A 16,191-nucleotide genomic window follows, 5' to 3' on the forward strand; every position below is an offset into this window, starting at 1 on the left:
TTATTTAAATGACTCATGATTCTTCTCTGCTATATCTCCAATATCTCCATGGCTGTGGTAACTATATTTTTTTATATGCAGTGCATTCAGAAAGTATTAAGACCTTGACTTTTTCTATATTTCGTTACGTTACAGCCTTATTCAAAAATGTATTAAATTGTTGTTTTTCCTCATCAATCTACACACTTAACCCATAATGACAAAGCAAAAACTGATTTTTGCAAATGTATAAAAAATGTCAAACTGAAATATCAATGAAATGTATTTATAAAGCCGTTTTTACATCGGCCGATGTCACAAAGTGCTACACAGAAACCCAGCCTAAAACCCCAAACAGGAAGCAATGCAGATGTAGAGGAAGGAAAAGGCTAGGAGGCTAGGAAAAACTCCCTAGAAAGGCAAGAACCTAGGAAGAAACCTAGAGGAACCAGGCTATGGAGGGGTGGCCAGTCCTCTTCTGGCTGTGCCGGGTGGAGATTATAACAGAACATGGCCAAGATGTTCAAATGTTCATAGATGACCAGCAGGGTCAGATGATGATGATGATGATGATGATGATGATCTCAGTGGTTGTAGAGGGTGCAACAGGTCAGGACCTCAGGAGTAAATGTCAGAACAGTTGAAACTGGAGCAGCAGCACGACCAGGTGGACTTGATATAACATTTACATCAGTATTCAGACCCTTTACTCAGTACTTTGTTGAAGCACCTTTGGCAGCAATTACAGCCTAGAGTCTTCTTGGGTATGACGCTACCAGCTTGGCACACCTGTATTTGGGGAGTTTCTCCCATTTCTCCTCTGCAGATCCTCTCAAGCTCTGTCAGGTTTGGATGGGGAGCGTTGCTGCACAGCTATTTTCAGGTCTCTCCAGAGATGTTAGATTGGGTTCAAGTCCGGGCTTTGCATGGGCCATTCAAGGACATTCAGAGACTTGTCCCAAAGCCACTCCTGCGTTGTCTTGGCTGTGTGCTTAGGGTTGTTGTCCCTTTGGAAGGTGAATCTTCGTCCCGGTCTGAGGTCCTGAGCGCTTTGGAGCAGGTTTTCATCAAGGATCTCTCTGTACTTTGCTCTGTTCATCTTTGCCTCGATCCTGACTAATCTCCCAGTCCCTGCCGCTGAAAAACATCCCCACAGCATGATGCTGCCACCACCATGCATCACCGTAGGGATGGTGGCAGATTTCTTCCAGACGTGACGCTTGGCATTCAGGCCAAAGAGTACAATCTTGGTTTCGTCAAACCAGACAATCTTGTTTCTCATGGTCTGAGAGTCCTTTAGGTGCCTTTTGTCAAACTCCAAGTGGGCTGTCATGTGCCTTTTTACTGAGGAGCAGCTACCGTCTGTACACTCTACCATAAAGGTCTAATTGGTGGAGTGCTGCAGAGATAGTTGTCCTTCTGGAAGGTTCTCCCATCTCCATATAGAAACTCTGGAGCTCTGTCAGTGACCATCGGGTTCTTGGCCCCCGATTACTCAATTTGGCCGGGCAGCCAGCTATAGGAAGATTCATGGTGGTTCCAAACTTCCATTTGTACCGTTCCCCAGATCTGTGCCTCGACACAATCTTGTCTCAGGGCTCTACGTACAATTCCTTTGACCTCATAGCTTGGTTTTTGCTCTGACATGCACTGTCAACTGTGGGACCTTATATAGACAGGTGTGTGCCTTTCCAAATCATGTCCAATCAGTTGAATTTAACACATGTGGACTCCAATGACGTTGTAGAAACATCTCAAGGATGATGAATGGAAGCAGGATGCACCTGAGCTCAATTTCGAGTCTCATAGCAAAGAGTCTGAATACTTATGTAAATAAGGTGTTTCTGTTATGTATTTTTAATACATTTGAAAGAAATTCTAAACATGTTTTCGCTTTGTCATTATGGGGTATTGTGTGTAGATTGAGGATAAAAATGTAAATGCATTTTAGAAAAAGGCTGCAATGTAACAAAATGGGGGGGGGTGGTCCAGGGGTCTGAATACTATCATTTATCCGGACTGTTAAAGTAGGGGGGACGATCTGATTTCAAGAATGTTAGAAATGTCTTTGCCGCAAAGCGCAGACGGATCAATATATTGATTTCATGGATCTAGTTCACTAGTCCCAAACAGAAACAAGCTATGCGTGAGGGATATAAATCTGTTAACTTTCTGAAATTGTGTCGATTCCCAAAACATTGAATTGAGATTCCATGTCCACAACCGTGATTAATAAGTACCCTTTTTGCCTCTTACAGCGCCAACAAAGGAAAGACATTTGGGCATTCATTCTCGCTGTCTGCAGCGTTGCATCATGCTTTGATTCCACCCCTCTGATCCTGTGTTACTTTGACCTTTCCTCTACCATGTCTCTACCGTCTCCTACTGTCTCTCCACTCCCGTCTCTCTACTGTCTCCACACCCGTATCTCTGCCGTCTCCTACTGTCTCCACTCCCGTCTCTCTGAGTGGAGTACTGTCTCTCCACTCCCGTCTCCTACTGTCTCTACTCCCGTCTCTCTGCCGTCTCCTACTGTCTCCACTCCCGTCTCTCTGCCGTCTCCTACTGTCTCCACTCCCGTCTCTCTGCCGTCTCCTACTGTCTCCACTCCCGTCTCTCTGCCGTCTCCTACTGTCTCCACTCCCGTCTCTCTGCCGTCTCCTACTGTCTCTACTCCCGTCTCTCTGCCGTCTCCTACTGTCTCTCCCGTCTCTCTGCCGTCTCCTACTGTCTCTACTCCCGTCTCTCTGCCGTCTCCTACTGTCTCTCCACTCCCGTCTCCTACTGTCTCTACTCCCGTCTCTCTGCCGTCTCCTACTGTCTCTCCACTCCCGTCTCCTACTGTCTCTCCACTCCCGTCTCCTACATTCTCTCCACTCCCTCTCCACTCCTGTCTCTCTGCCGTCTCCTACTGTCTCTCGTCTCTCCTCTGCCGTCTCCTCTTCATTCAGCTTTTCCTGGTTGTCCCCCAGTCTCTCCCCTCTACCATCTGTCCTCTCCTCTATCGTCTCCTACCTCATCTTTATTCAGTTTTTCCTGGTTGTCCCTCAGTCTCTGAATATCTGTTGCATTTGTTTTTTGAAAATGTACCTAATTTGATAAATAACTAAGCTAAAATACAACAGCGTGGTTGAGAGCCAGCTTAGTGCAGAACTGACAAGTATCAGTAACTGGCTCAGACAACAAGCTGTCTCTTTATTTGGGGAAAACGGAGTCCACTTTATTTGGCTTTAAGATTAGGCTAGGTAGATCATCAGGTGTTCGTCACGGTTGGTGACACAGCGGTTACAGCCAAGAACTGTGTTAGATAGTTAGGCTGTGAACAAGACCGGTTCCCGACAGGGGAGTAATTGCCAAGGTCAACCAGAAAGTGAAGTTTCTAGTCAGAAAAGGCCACATTTCTAGAGAAAAAGGGACCTTGAAAACCCTTGCAGCAGTGTTCGTGCCGCCTCAGTTTGACTGCGTACAATATGTGGTACAGAAGCTCTCATTTGTTCATTTAAGAACAAGCTAGAGGCAGCTCAGACTATAATGTCAAGGGTCATTCTGAATCTTCTCCCTCGGGCTCTTGTTGGCCCTTCTCAGCTCACTACGGTGGCTATCAGTTGATGAAAGAGTCATTCATCTGACGCTTGAATTAGAACATGAAATCGTGCACGGTTCAGTCCCCCAGTATCTGAAGAGCTGTCTTACTACTGTTAGGGACTGTCATTCCTACGCCACGAGAGGCAGTGCTACAGATTTTGTGCCATGTCGATTCAAGAGCGGTACGGGTCCAGAACACGTTTTTATATATGGCAGTGGTAGAGTGGAAAAAAACCTCCATTGCTGAGAAACCGTTTCTGCCAGTCTTTTGGTTCAGACACTCCTGCAGGGCTTGGTTATTGTTGAGATGGCATCCTAGCCAAGTGTAAAGCCACTCTGCACTAGTGTGTGTATGTATGTATGTATGTGTGTATACAGACAGTTGAAGTCGGAAGTTTACATACACCTTAGCCAAATACATTTTAACTCAGTTTTCCACATTTCTGACATTTAATCCTAGTAAAAATTCACTGTCTTGGGTCAGTTAGGATCACCATTTTATTTTAAGAATGTGAAATGTCAGAATAATAGTAGAGAATTATTTATTTCAGCTTTTATTTCTTTCATCACATTCCCAGTGGGTCAGAAGTTTACATACACTCAATTAGTATTTGGTAGCATTGCCTTTAAATAGTTTAACTTGGGTCAAACATTTTGGGGAGCCTTCGACAAGCGTCCCACCATAAGTTGGGTGAATTTTGGCCCATTCCTCCTGACAGAGCTGGTGTAACGGAGTCAGGTTTGTAGGCCTCCTTGCTCGCACACGCTTTTTCAGTTCTGCCCACACATTTTCTATAGGATCGAGGTCAGGGCTTTGTGATGGCCACCCCAATACCTTGACTTTGTTGTCCTTAAGCCATTTTGCCACAACTTTGGAAGTATGCTTGGGGTCATTGTCCATTTGGAAGATCCATTTGTGACCAAGCTTTAACTTCATGACTGATGTTGCTTCAATATAGCCACATCATTTTCCTCCCTCATGATGCCATCTATTTTGAAGTGCACCAGTCCCTCCTGCAGCAAAGCACCCCCACAACATGATGCAGCCACCCCCGTGCTTCACAGTTGGGATGGTGTTCTTCAGCTTGCAAGCCTCCCCCTTTTTCCTCCAAACATAATGATGGTCATTATGGCCAAACAGTTCTATTTTTGTCTCATCAGACCAGAGGACATTTCTCCAAAAAGTTCGATCTTTGTCCCCATGTGCAGTTTCAAACCGTAGTCTGGCTTTTTTATGGCGGTTTTGGAGCAGTGGCTTCATCCTTGCTGGGCGGCCTTTCAGGTTATGTCGATATAGGACTCGTTTTACTGTGGATATAGATACTTTTGTATATGTTTCCTCCAGCATCTTCACAAGGTCCTTTGCTGTTGTTCTGGGATTGATTTACACTTTTCACACCAAAGTATGTTCATCTCTAGGAGACAGAACGCGTCTCCTTCCTGAATGGTATGATGGCTACGTGGTCGGTGTTTATACTTGCATACTATTGTTTGTACAGATGAACGTGGTACCTTCAGGCATTTGGAAATTGCTCCCAAGGATGAACCAGACTTGTGGAGGTCTACAATTATTTTCTGAGTTCTTGGCTGATTTCTTTTGATTTTCCCATGATGTCAAGCAAAGAGACAATGAGTTTGAAGGTAGGCCTTGAAATACATCCCCAGGTACACCTCCAATTGACTCAAATTATGTCAATTAGCCTATCAGAAGATTCTTAAGCCATGACATAATTTTCTGGTATATTCCAAGCTGTTTAAAGGCACAGTCAACTTGGTGTATGTAAACTTCTGACCCACTGGAATTGTGATACAGTGAAATAATCTGTCTGTAAACATTTGTTAGGAAAACTACTTGTGTCATGCACGACTTTCCAAAACTATAGTTTGTTTACAAGAAATTTGTGGAGTGGTTGAAAAACGAGTTTTAATGACTCCAACCTAAGTGTATGTAAACTTCCGACTTCAACTGTATTGATATGTGTAAAATATATATGTTTTGTTTTGTAAATATGTGGACGTTGTGTATGATTGCGTGCATATCAGAGTGCCCATGTCACTTTTATGTTTCTGCCACTAACCTAGCAAAAGAGGACAACAATGGAAACAAGCCTCTGACTTTGTGTAATTGTATTACATGTATTAGTTGCCTGGCCTTTATGCATTTTAAAATGGCTGGACAAATGACATGTTGTGTTTCAGTACGTCATGAAGATGCAGTATGTAGCTACCTAAATGTTTTGTGAATATTCCTTAAACCGATTTGGTAGGCTCACGAGTCAAAGGACGTAACCACCTACTCTCGTAAAACTTGTTTTATTTTATTATTTTTCGTTTTATTATATTTGAGCCAATAAGCCTACTGTTTGGTGTGAGAGAAATCATAGCAGATGTCAAACAGAATATGTCATAGTTCTAATGCCCGGTCAAAATATAAACACACTTTCTTCCAAACCACAGCGATCCTGCCTCTAGCTAGTTACCTCACTTAATGTGGAAATATTTGTCTTTGGCATTCTAAGCTCTGGATGCATCTCAATTGGCTCCCTATATAGTGCACTGAGCACTATTGGCCCTGGTCAAAAAGAGTACACTATATAGGGAATAGGGTGGGATTTGAGACTGTCTAAGTCTGTTAGCACTTCCATATGATGGTTTGGCATTCCTAACAATGGAACTGCTCTTGAGCATTTCAGCCTTTAAAAAAATAAATGTATATATATTTTAATGAACTTCTGTGATTTGAGGCTCTCGATCCATTTTAGATTTATGAACATATTTAAAAGTGAATCCAATATGACTTTACTTACTGGACTTCATATTAGCTGTTAAGGGAGAAAAGTTGCCTCAACCATGTTTTCTTTACTTCATTCTAGGTGGTTCGTTGCCTTCTCATCCTCTGTTAGTCCTTCAATGAAAACAATGTAGCCTATATTTTGTAGTGCGATGTTCAAGGAAATGTGTGGCAGATTGACTTATAGAAATATGATTCATATATTTTTTATTGATTGACTAATTTCTCATCTCCAGCAAATGGCCTACTGAGCTTTGAGATGTTCCTCAATGCAAGCTGCTGGTACATCGGCCTGCACAACCCCAGTGTTCAACAGATAAGGATAGGGGGGGTTGTGGTGCTGGCCAACAGACTTTCATACAAAGGATGCTTTATTTTCCACTGCCTGTGGTCTGTATTGACAACATGGAGGTTCAAAGGGCTCTGCTGCCTTGGGTCGCTCTCTCGGGGCCGTGGGCCGCTCTCTCGGGGCCGTGGGCCGATCTGTCTTGTATGCCTGCCAGCCTTTTTGACCACATACTGGTCATCTATGCAAAGGCCCTTGATGTCATCATCAGACCGGTCACTGTAGAGAGACAGAGATGGGAGACTCTGTGTAGATTGTCTGTGTCACTAGGGTCAGAGGACAATACCCAGCTTCTGTCATATGATCCTTGAAGTAGGGTTGTACAATTCCGGTAACTTTTCCAAACTAATAAGGTTTTCAGAGAAATCCCAGTTGGAGGATTCTGTTCCTGATTCCAGGAATCCTCCTTCAGGATTTTGCTAACCTACTTTTGAGTGAGACAGTCTCCTTGCTCCCTCTTTGACTCAGGCCTGCCCAGTGTGGTTGTGTAATTGGCCTGTACCTTCAGGGTGGTGAGGTGATAGTCTGGCATGCGACTTCAGAATGCTACTGTCCTTGGTTAATGAATGTGAAATGTAGCCTTGATCTAGGGCCCTCATGCATACAGTGGCATGAAGAAGTATTTCCCTTATTTTCTCTACTTTTTGCATATTTTAGTCACTGAATGTTATCAGATTTTCAACCAAAACCTATTTTTGAAGGGAACCTGAGTGAACAAATGAGTCCAACATATGGATAACTCCCCCCACACACACATTTATTTAGTAAACCGTTATGCAACACCCAATGCCCCTGTGTGAAAAAGGAATTTGACCCCTTACACTCAATAACTGGTTATGCCACCTTTGGCTGCAATGACTGCAACCAAACACTTCCTGTAGTTGTTGATCAGTATCTCCCATATAGGGATGGGCATTTGACCTTTTTTGACTGTTCCAAGTAGTCACATGATTTTTTCCCCCCTGGTACTAAAATAAAAAAAAATAAGCTATTTTTAGAACAAAGGCCGTATTGGGAAAGAATTTGCACATTTATCTATAGACTAACAGTGATGTGTGTGTGTGTGTGTGTGTGTGTAGAACATTTAATTCAAAAATCATGGGCTTTGACATGGCGTTGGTTCCCCCTTTGCTGCAATAACAGCCTCCACTCTTCTGGGAAGGCTTTCTGCTAGATGTTGGAACATTGCTGCAGGGACATTCAGCCACGAGCATTACGAGATACAACCTCTCTTATCATCACTCAGTGCCTGGGCTTACCTCCGCTGTACTCGCACCCCACCATAACCCTGTCTGCACATTATGCCCTGAATCTATTCTATCACGCCCAGAAATCTGCTCCTTTTATTCTTTGTCCCCAACGCTCTAGGCGACCAGTTTTGATAGCCTTTAGCCGTACCCTCATCCTACTCCTCCTCTGTTCCTCGGGTGATGTGGAGATAAGCCCAGGCCCTGCGTGTCCCCAGGCACTCTCATTTGTTGACTTCTGTGATCGAAAAAACCTTGGTTTCATGCATGTCAACATCAGATGCCTCCTCCCTAAGTTAGTTTTACTCACTGCTTTAGCACACTCCGCTAACCCTGATGTCCTTGCCGTGTCTGAATCCTGGCTTAGGAAGGCCACCAACAATTCTGAGAATTCCATACCCAGCTACAACATTTTCCGTCAAGATAGAACTGCCAAAGGGGGAGTAGTTGCAATCTACTGCAGAGAGAGCCTGCAAAGTTCTGTCATACTTTCCAGGTCTATACCCAAACAGTTCGAACTTCTAATTTTAAAAATGAATCTCTCCAGAAATAAGTCTCTCACTGTTGCCGCCTGCTATCGACCCCCCTCCGCTCCCAGCTGTGCCCTGGACACCATTTGTGAATTGATCGCACCCCATCTAACTTCAGAGTTCGTTCTGTTAGGTGACCTAAACTGGGATATGCTTAACACCCCGGCAGTCCTACAATCTAAGCTAGATGCCCTCAATCTCACACAAATCCTCAAGGAACCCACCAGGTACAACCGTAAATCCGTAAACATGGGCACCCTCATAGACATTATCCTGACCAACTTGCCCTCCAAATACACCTCCGCTGTTTTCAATCAGGATCTCAGCGATCACTGCCTCATTGCCTGTATCCGCTATGGGTCCACAGTCAAACAACTACCCCTCATCACTGTCAAACTCTCCCTAAAACACTTCTGCGAGCAGGCCTTTCTAATCGACCTGGCCCGGGTATCCTGGAAGGATATCGACTTCATCCCGTCAGTCGAGGATGCCTGGTCATTCTTTAAAAGTAATTTCCTCGCCATCTTAGATAAGCATGCCCCGTTCAAAAAATGCAGATCTAAGAACAGATATAGCCCTTGGTTCACTCCAGACCTGACTGCCCTTGACTAGCACAAAAACATCCTGTGGTGGACTGCAATAGCATCGAATAGTCCCCACGATATGCAACTGTTCAGGGAAGTCAGAAACCAATACACGCAGTCAGTCAGGAAAGCAAAGGCTAGCTTTTTCAAGCAGAAACTCGCATCCTGTAGCTCTAACTCCAAAAAGTTTTGGGACACTAAAGTCCATGGAGAACAAGAGCACCTCCTCCCAGCTACCCACTGCACTGAGGCTAGGTAACACGGTCACCACTGATAAATCCATGATAATTGAACATTTAAATAAGCATTTCTCAACGGCTGGCCATGCCTTCCTCCTGGCTACTCCAACCCCGGCCAAAAGCTCTGCCTCCCCAGCTTCTCCTTCACCCAAATCCAGACAGCAGATGTTCTGAAAGAGCTGCAAAACCTGGACCTGTACAAATCAGCTGGGCTAGACAATCTGGACCCTCTCTTTCTAAAACTATCCGCCGCCATTGTTGCAACCCCTATTACCAGCCTGTTCAACCTCTCTTTCGTATCGTCCGAGATCCCTAAAGATTGGAAAGCTGCCGCGGTCATCCCCCTCTTCAAAGGGGGTGACACCCTAGACCCAAACTGTTACAGACCTATATCCATCCTGCTCTGCCTATCTAAAATCTTCGAAAGTCAAGTTAATAAACAGATCACTGACCATTTCGAATCCAACCGTACCTTCTGCGCTGCGCAATCCGGCTTCCGAGCCGGTCACGGGTGCACCTCAGCCGCGCTCAAGGTACTAAACGATATCATAACCGCCATCGATAAGACTACTGTGCAGCCGTCTTCATCGACCTGGCCAAGGCTTTCGACTCTGTCAATCACCGTATTCTTATCGGCAGACTCAATAGCCTTGGTTTTTCTAATGACTGCCTCGCCTGGTTCACCAACTACTTTGCAGACAGAGTTCAGTGTGTCAAATCGGAGGGCATGTTGACCGGACCTCTGGCAGTCTCTATGGGGGTACCACACGGTTCAATTCTCGGGCCGACTATTTTTCTCTGTATATTTTAATGATGTCACTCTTGCTGCGGGCGATTCCCTGATCCACCTCTACGCAGACGACACCATTCTGTATACTTCTGGCCCTTCCTTGGACACTGTGCTAACTAACCTCCAAACGAGCTTCAATGCCATACAACACTCCTTCCGTGGCATCCAACTGCTCTTAAACGCTAGTAAAACCAAATGCATGCTTTTCAACTGTTCGCTGCCCGCACCCGCCCGACTAGCATCACCACCCTGGATGGTTCCGACCTAGAATATGTGGACAACTATAAATACCTAGGTGTCTGGCTAGACTGTAAACTCTCCTTCCAGACTCATATTAAACATCTCCAATCCAAAATCAAATCTAGAATCGGCTTTCTATTTCGCAAACAAAGCCTCCTTCACTCACGCCGCCAAACTTACCCTAGTAAAACTGACTATCCTACCGATCCTCGACTTCGGCGATGTCATCTACAAAATAGCTTCCAACACTCTACTCAGCAAACTGGATGCAGTCTATGACAGTGCCATCCGTTTTGTTACCAAATCACCTTATACCACCCACCACTGCGACCTGTATGCTCTAGTCGGCTGGCCCTCGCTACATATTTGTCGCCAGACCCACTGGCTCCAGGTCATCTATAAGTCTATGCTAGGTAAAGCTCCGCCTTATCTCAGATCACTGGTCACGATAACAACACCCACCCGTAGCACACGTTCCAGCAGGTATATCTCACTGATCATCCCCAAAGCCAACACCTCATTTGGCCGCCTTTCCTTCCAGTTCTCTGCTGCCAGTGACTGGAACGAATTGCAAAAATCGCTGAAGTTGGAGACTTATTTCCCTCACCAACTTTAAACATCAACTATCTGAGCAGCTAACCGATCGCTGCAGCTGTACATAGTCCATCTGTAAATAGTCCATCTGTAAATAGCCCACTCAATCTACCTACCTCATCCCCATACTGTTTTTATTTTATTTACTTTTCAGCTCTTTTGCACACCAGTATCTCTACTTGCACATCATCATCTGCTCATTGATCACTCCAGTGTTAATCTGCTAAATTGTAATTATTCGCTCCTATGGCCTATTTATTGCCTTCCTCCTCATGCCTTTTGCACACACTGTATATAGACTTTCTTTTTTCTACTGTGTCATTGACTTATTTATTGTGTCATTGACTTGTTTATTGTGTTATTGGCTTGTTTATTGTTTACTCCATGTGTAACTGTTGTCTGTGTCACACTGCTTTGTTTTATCTTGGCCAGGTCGCAGTTGTAAATGAGAACTTGTTCTCAACTAGCCTACCTGGTTAAATAAAGGTGAAATAAAAAAATAAAATTTGAGGTCGGACCTGATGTTGAGGTCAGAGCTCTGTGCAGGCTAGTCAAGTTCTTCCACACGGATCTTGACAAACCATTTCTGTATGGACCTTGTTTTACGGGTGTGGCTGAAATAGCCTATTCCACTAATTTGAAGGAGTGTCCACATACGTGTGTGTGTGTGTGTGTGTGTGTGGTACCAGTCAAACGTTTGGACACACCTACTCATTCAAGGTGTTTTTTTTGGGGTTTTCTTTTCTATTTTCTACATTGCAGAATAATAGTGAAAACATCAAAACTGTGAAATGACACATGGAATCATGTAGTAACCAAAAAAATGTCACAGCAAACGTAAATAGTTTTTTACAGTATTTGAAAAGAAATGTGATTTCTGGTTGAAGATGGAGTTTTGACATCAGTTTGAGTGGTGGACACCTCATACCTATCTCTATTCTGGATATATTTTGGCCTACTCTTCCATGCAGAACTGCTTTAAGTCAGTGACATTTATGGATTTTCCAGCATTAACTGCTTGTTTCAGGTCCTGCCACATCTCAATCGGGTTTAGGTCTAGACTTTGACTAGGCCATTACATAACATTTTTTTAATGTTGCTTTTCAGATGTAGACTTGCTTGTGTCTTTTTGTATCATGGTCTTGTTGCATGACCCAGCTGGGCTTTAGCTCACAGACGGATGGCCTGACATTCTCCTTGTAGAATTCTCTGATTTTTCAGAGCAGAATTCATGGTTCATTTATGGTTCCTTCAATGATGGCATGTCGTCCAGGCCCCGAGGCAGCAAAGCATCCCCACACCATGAAAAGAACACCACCATGCTTGACCGTTCAATAGGAGGTTCTTACTGTGGAATGCAGTGTTTGGTTTTTGCCAGACATAACAGGACCCATGTCGTCCAAATTGTGACCTCATGTGCATGGTTATGGAATGCTGAGTGAAGGATTTGCAATGAGAACCATATGTAATTGAAGTAACTTCTTACTACAATGGTCCGGAACGTTCCCCTACCACCAAAACAAACAACCATCCGCATTGCGATTGCATGCTCTACTGTGTCCTTGGTTAGTTGATGGGAATGTTTATTAGCCAAGCGGAATCCTGTGCATGTCAACCATGTCCAAAAAGCCTTCATTTTATACATGTAACCATACATGACTATACCAAACATTAGCAACACCTTCCTAATATTGAGTAGAACCTCCCCCTTTTGCCCTCAGATTCTGGCCTATGTTGACTAATGCTTCCCACAGTTGTGCCAAGTTGGCTGGATGTTCTTTGGGTGGAGGACCATTCTTGATACACACAACTGTTGCGTGTGAAAAACCCAGCAGCGTTGCAGTTCTTGACACAAACCGTTGCGCCTGGCACCTACTCCATACCCCATTCAAAGGCACATAAATCTTTTGTCTTGCCCATTCACCCTCTTAAAAATCCTGCTTTAACCTGTCTCCTCCCATTTCATCTACATTTGAAGTGTATTTAACAAGGGACCTCAATAAGGGTTCATCGCTTTCACCTGGATTCACCTGGTCAGTCTGTCATGGAAGAGTATCCTTTAATGTTCTGTACATGCATGTACAGTGCCTTCAGAAAGTATTCATACCCCTTGACTTACTCCACATTTTGTTACAGCCTGAATTAAAAATGGATTAAATAAAACATTAACCATCTACACAATACATCATGACAAAGTGAAAACATGTTTTTAGACAAATGTATTAAATGAAATACAGAAATCTAATTTACATAAGTATTAACACCCGAGTCAATACTTTTTATAGAAGCAGCTGTAACACGGAACCCAAACCGGCTAAGCGTGTGCGCCATCATGCATACATTTATTTTGTCCCCCCACACCAAACGCGATCACGACACGCAGGTTAAAATATCAAAACAAACTCTGAACCAATTATATTAATTTGGGGACAGGTCGAAAAGCATTAAACATTTATGGCTAGTTAGCTTGCACTTGCTAGCTAATTCGTCCTATTTAGCTAGCTTGCTGTTGCTATCTAATTTGTCCAGGGATATAAACATTAAGTTGTTATTTTACCTGGTCCTAGGTCCTCTACTCCGCCAATTAATCCTCACATAAAACGGTCAACCGACTCGTTTCTAGTCATCTCTCCTCCTTCCAGGCTTTTTCTTCTCTTGACTTTATATTGCGATTGGCAACTTTCATAAATTAGGTGCATTACCGCCACTGTTCTCATTCGTCTTTCAGTCACCCACGTGGGTATAACCAATGAGGAGATGGCACGTGGGTACCTGCTTCTATAAGCCAATGAGATGGGAGAGGCAGGACTTTCAGCGCGATCTGCGTCAGAAATGGTACTGATTTCTATTTTAGCCCTTGGCAACGCAGACGCTTGCAAGCGGTGTGGGTGGAATAATTGAATAACATAGATTTCCACATTTATTTTGCAACGCGAGCGGTATGGTCAGCCTGTAAGTCTCTAAGAGCTCTGCACACCTGGATTGCACAACATTTTTTTTATTTTTTAAAATTTTATTTTTATTTTTTATTATTATTAAAAAAAATCTTCAACCTCTGTCAAGTTGTTTGTTGATCATTGCTAGACAGCCATTTTCAAGTCTTGCCATCGATTTTCAAGATGATTTTTAAGTCAACTGTAATTAAGCCACTAAGGAACATTCAATGTAGTCTTGGTAAGCAACTCCAGTGTAGATTTGGCCATGTGTTTTAGGTTATTTTCCTGCTGAAAGGTGAATTCATCTCCCAGTGCTTGTTGGAAAGCAGACATAACCAGGTTATCCTCTAGGATTTTGTGCATATTCCATCTCTTTTAAGCCTAAAAACCTCTAGTCCTTGCCGTTGACGATCATACCCATAACATGATGCAGCCACCACCATGCTTGAAAATATGAAGTGGTACTCATTGATGTATTGGATTGGCCCCAAACATAACACTTTATCAGGACAAGAAGTACATTTCCTTGCCACATTCTTTGCAGTATTATTTAAGTGCCTTGTTGCAAACATGATGCATGTTTTGGAATATATTTTTATTCTGTACAGACTTCCTTTTTTCCCCCCTCTGTTATTTATGTTAGTTATTGTGGCGTAACTACAATGTTGTTGATCCATCCTCAGTTTTCTATCACAGCTATTAAACTCTAACTGTTTTAATGTCACCTCATGGTCAAATCCCTGAGCAGTTTCCTTCCTCCCCGGCAACTGAGTTAGGAAGGACACCTGTATCTTTGTAGTGACTGGGTGTATTAATACACCATCCAAAGCCTAATTAATAACTTCATGCTCAAAGGGATATTCAGCATCTGCTTTTGTTTTTTTGTTATTTTTACACATCTACCAATCGGTGACCTTTGTAAGGCATTGAAAAACCTCCCTGGTCTTTGTGGTTAAATGTTTGAAATTCACTGCTCTCCTGAGGGACTTTATCTGTATGTGTGAGGTACAGAGACTGGGTAGTTATTAAACAAATCATGTTAACCACTATTATTGAACATGGAATGAGTTAAGCAAAATTTCACTTTGACATTATGGGGTATTGTGTGTGTCGATCTGTGACAATCTTAATTTCAATACATTTTTACATTCAGGCTGTGTAACAACAAAATGTGGAAAAGTGAAGGGGTGTGAATACTTTTTGAAGGCTGTGTGTGGCTGCGATTTTTATTTGCTTGTAGTCCTCTCTATTCTTGTATACCAGTGCCCTACTTTTACTAACAGATTCATAAAGTTTTGTTTTTGTGGAAATAAACCAATTGATTGCAGGTGTTACTACCACTAAACTAGAGGGTACAAGTAGAGACCTTAGTTCAACCCAGCCCCCATATTATTCCTAGTCAGGAATGTGTCCTGCTCCGAGACGAACTAAAGAAATGATTCCCTCTGTCTATATCCAGAATGGCTCCCTATGACATGCTCTACTTTTGACAAGTCACAATTACCTTTTTTTCCCCAAAGGAAGTGCACTACGTAGGGAACACAGTACTATTCTGTTTACAACGTTATGGCTGTGACAGAGCAACACTGTCTGTCCAAACACTAAACCTTCACCTCCAGTGATGTCATATATAGCCTACTTTGTGTAAAATAGTAGTTTGTTTGTTTGTCCGGTTGATTAGTTACCTACAGATTTTGTTAGCTACCATGTTCGTGGGAATGGAGTTGTTTAACTAGGTTAAGTAATGTGTTGGGTTTTCGTGATTTAAGTGGCTTTTCTGCTTCCTGCTTATCACTTCAATTCTAGACAGTATGATCTAAAAATGGAAAAAAGGTATTGTGGTGATACCCAGTACCCTCAAAGCTTGTTAAGTTTGTGCGATTAAAAAAATAATAAAACTGATAGCTGGTTAGCATGGTACTGTACAGTTTGCTGCCTGCCTTCTGCTATTTTTAGAGCCCTAGCTACTCCCTGGCCTGGCTCTCTGCCTCATCATTGATCTGAGTCCCAAACCCTGATAACAAAGCTTATCTGATGGTGCTGCCTGACTGGAGTAGTTTAAGGCTGCTTTCAACCAAGGGCCCATGTGGCTCAGTTGGCTTGCAACATCAGGGTTGTGGGTTCGATTCCCATGGGGGACCAGTATGAAAATGTATGCACTCACTACCGTAATTTGCTTTGGATAAGAACGTCTGCTAAATGACTAAAATGTTAATGTCAAGTATATAGGGAATAGGGTGCAGTCTTACTGTGGGATCTCCTTCAAGTGCGTTAAGTGTTTGGGTTGTTGGACTGCCTTTTTGTCTCTCTGTTGAATTTTATCAAGTATG

General features: G+C 43.2%; 1 protein-coding gene across 3 annotated transcripts in view; it reads left to right on the forward strand.

Moving 5' to 3' along the window:
• Positions 1-16,191, forward strand: part of ptpn13 (protein tyrosine phosphatase non-receptor type 13) — a 125,100-nt gene that overhangs the window by 19,716 nt on the left and 89,193 nt on the right. The window lies entirely within an intron of this gene.

This window comes from Salvelinus alpinus, chromosome 1, assembly GCF_045679555.1.
Source record: "Salvelinus alpinus chromosome 1, SLU_Salpinus.1, whole genome shotgun sequence".
In the NCBI taxonomy this organism is placed as follows: Eukaryota; Metazoa; Chordata; class Actinopteri; order Salmoniformes; family Salmonidae; genus Salvelinus; species Salvelinus alpinus.